This window comes from Alligator sinensis, unplaced genomic scaffold (assembly GCF_000455745.1).
Source record: "Alligator sinensis unplaced genomic scaffold, ASM45574v1 scaffold171_1, whole genome shotgun sequence".
Lineage (NCBI taxonomy): Eukaryota > Metazoa > Chordata > Crocodylia > Alligatoridae > Alligator > Alligator sinensis.
The window spans coordinates 135851-139492 of NW_005842552.1; the positions used below are offsets into that span (position 1 = coordinate 135851).

The window sequence follows — 3642 nt, forward strand, 5'->3', positions numbered from 1 at the left end:
ACTAGTCTGAAAAGCACTAAATTAAGTCAATGGAAGAATGACATGAGAAGGACAGCCTTAGGGCAGAGCACAAGATTGGGAGTCTAGAATTCATAACCTGCTTTGGTCTCACTATCTGCAGAAGTAGGGGCTAAATGCACTTACTAGGCCAAATTAGTCTCAGTGATTTACTAATGCCATCAGGTAAACAGTACTACTGTCAAGCTCATCTTAATCTACAAATTGGGGTGGAGGAGGAGGAGTAGTCTAGTAATAAAATATTGCCTACATTTTAAAAGGACACCTTCATAAGTTACTCTTTACAGAGGACTGGTACTGAATTTTCTGCATGCAAAAGACTACAAACAATCCTGCAGCGTTTCAGAGTGCAGCATTTCATTCTGGACAAGCAGCTTCTCTGTCTAGATAAGCACTTTCCACCAGCAAGAACAGCTGTCTCCGAGACCACTTAGCAGTAAACGAAAAGTACTTTTTAGCATTTACCCCACTCCCTCACTCCTTAATTATTTAAGGATATAGCTCTACTTCCAGAAGAGAACTCAATCAGTGTATACAAGTCTAAAGTGCGGGAGAAGTAGTTTCAGCTAGGAATTATGTGGAGGTTTTCAACAGGAAGAAGAGTACAACATTATTTCAATTAAGTAATAACGGTAGTTCAGCTGAACCAGACACATGATCAGAAGTTACTAAATCTAGAAACTCCTGAACTATAATTAAATTTGAACTAAAAATACCTCCAAAAAACCCTCTGATTCCACCTAAGTAAAATCCAGATGGATTAACAAACTTTGTCATTAAAAGATCGTCAGATTCAATATAATGTCACTTGCCCAGCCTGATTTAACTGACTGAAAACAGCAGTTGGAAAAAAATATACATGTTCCTTCTGTATGTTATCCACCTTTAGTAGATGGAAAAATACTGCATGTGACCACAAATGTGACATCGTACATAAAGATCAGGCAGAGTAACAGCAATCCAGATTAAAATCCATCAGCAATGGTGAAACGCTAGCAGAGAATCAGAGTGCTTCCACCAATAAATAAATAAAAATGCAACTAATATAAAAAATTCTTCTTCAGACTCAATACCATACATTTGAAGTATTTCATAGTTAACTACAGCAGATAAAACATTTAAATGAACCACACCAATTCCTTTATCACATCCAAGATTTTATACTAGAGCAATAGCTTGCCAATATGAGAAATACTGTCTCATCAGACTATTTCATTAATAGCACACAAGACTCACTTCCTGCAACTGCAGAGATCCCCGCTTACATAAAAGGTCATAAATACAGAAATATCCCTGCATGGAGCTTGTTATTAAAATAATTAGAAAAGGGATGTTACAAAAACATTATGGTAATGTTATAATGGAACACGTAATAAGTTACACACATTCAGAACATGCAACCCTAAGCAAATAACTGAAAAGATTTCATTCCGTCTGTTAAGCCTAAAAAAAGTCTACTCTGACATCTTGGATGCTTGACTGCATCAAAAAAATTACTCTGAAACTGAACATTAAGAATTTAGCCTAAAAATATCAGAACACCTTGGGCTAGCAAAGAACAGAAACTCCAGATATAAGAGTAAGATTTTACTGAGTTACCCTTAAACAACAGAAAGGCGTTCAGGCGGGAAGATTCCAGATTTTGTAAAAAGCGTGTTCATCCAAAGTGGTGTCGAACTACGCAACTCCGATGACAGCCCAACTCATCTGCTTCGACAGAATGATGCAACTTTAGGGAAGAATCAGAAAAATACTGAATTACTATGACATTGCTTTCCAGAAAGGATCTAAATATATTGAGCCTAATAATTAGTACAGTCCAAACAACTTTCTCTCAACTAACATTACAGCTATTACAAGGTAATGCAACTATAAAATGATTTAAGAACATGAACTAAGAGGATCAAAACTAGAAAGTTCACTGATGCCTTGAAAGCCTATTTCAAGGGTCTAATCTATACCTGATCATCTTTCATATAATTTTATATATGGAAGGTAATTATGAGAAATTAGGATACAAAAAGGAAGACCAATCAATCAAGTCTAAGTATCAGATATGACTAAAAGTGATACCAGGCTCAGCAAGGCTTGAGGTTATAGCTCAGCTTGACCTTGAGGCTCACATTCTGGGGATAGGCCGGCCGTAAACAGCCTTCACCCTTGGAGCAGGGTCTCCTGTGCCAAGACCTGTGCCTAGCACAGCTAGTCCACTTCACTGGGTGACAGATGTCACCCACTGTCCTGCAGGGTCAGGCCCCTGCCACTCCCAGGGTTTCAGGGGTCTGATGCTGCAGGACAGTTACAAACAGGGGGACTGACCTGGGGTGTGCCTCTGCAAGAACTCAAGGCATCCCCCATGCACGCCTCAAATGGGCATGGCAGCACCTTACATGCACCTGGGGAAGCACCTGATGGGGGATTTCTGGGTCAAGACTCTGCAGACAGGGACCCCTGAAGACCTGTGAGCACCTGTCCAGGGTTCCCCGAGTTGAACAGGCGCGTGGCAAGTCATGACACAGCAGTGGGATATGTGTCCTGGGGACCCACTGTGTGGGAATTCCCAGGGCACATCTTTGTAAGAAGGCATCCACGCCAGACTTGCACTCCCAGCTCTTGTGGAGCCTGATCCTGCATGCCCCTGGCATTCCCCTGCAGGGGTGTTTTTGGGGCATGCAGAATTGAGCCCCTGAAGCGGTGGGCGAGCCAGCCCCAGGCAGCTGGAGAGCACAGACAGCTCCGAGATGCCCACGTTCTCCTGCCATAAAGCAGGCAGACATCCTCTGCAAATTTATACTACCTGTTATCACAGCCACAATTTTCAGCATTTATGGCGTGACAAGGGGCACAGGCATCTGGTTGCTCAGGCTTTGTGCCACCGCAAATTTTTACGGCGGTGCAAAGGCAACGCCCGTTTTCAGCAGCAGTGTCACCGACTCTTTGAGAAGTCAGTGAAGCCGTAACCACTCACAGCAGCAGACGACCTGCAATCCAGAACGACTGCACGCAGCACCGCGCTCGCCTTCAATCTGCGTCTGGGCCACTTCAAACTTGGGCCTAGGCATAGCAACCTACCACTAAGAAACGAATCACTGGAGCCAACATCACCACCACCCATGTGAAAACTTCAGAGAAGAACTAATTATTGCCGTTCAAAACTGCTTCAATTTCAGAAACCGTATTCAAAAAACTCTCGCAAACCATTAATTCTCTAAATATATATGGTGCAAATAAGTCGCTCCAAGAGTCAGAAAACTGGGAAGCCCTTTACTTTGTAGCCTCTCACCGCACTTAGGTCTCTAAAACACAGGTGCTCGCTGACTTTTTGTTATCGCCAGACATTTCAGGACACAGGACCGGGCGGGTAACAACACCCAATAACCCAGCAGCTGGACGTCCACAGCCTAAAAACAAACGCCCGCAAGTGAAACAGCCCCCTCCTCCCCTCCTAGCAGGAGCCCGCGTGACTCATTCTTGACACGAAATTAAAAGCAGGTCGCTTTAAAAAAACAAACCAAACAACAAACAAAACCCCCCAAAACAACCCATTAGGGATGCAGCAAGTGAAAGTTTAACCTATTAACAGGCAAGAACATCTCTGGTCTTAAAAGAGCAGGCACAAGGCTG

At 43.0% G+C, this 3642-nt stretch overlaps 1 protein-coding gene across 2 annotated transcripts in view; it reads right to left on the bottom strand.

Moving 5' to 3' along the window:
• Nucleotides 1-3611, bottom strand: part of LOC102378806 (SERTA domain-containing protein 2-like) — a 19186-nt gene extending 15575 nt beyond the window's left edge. The window contains exons 1-2 of one of the 2 annotated variants that reach the window (XM_025213840.1): nucleotides 3592-3611; nucleotides 1618-1747 (exon numbers count right to left, since the gene is read on the bottom strand). The gene's annotated coding sequence lies outside the window, so the exon portion shown is untranslated. The remainder of the gene's footprint in view (nucleotides 1-1617; nucleotides 1748-3591) is intronic. The other variant, XM_006032169.3, reaches the window with a different exon arrangement.
• Nucleotides 3612-3642: the final 31 nt, after the last annotated feature.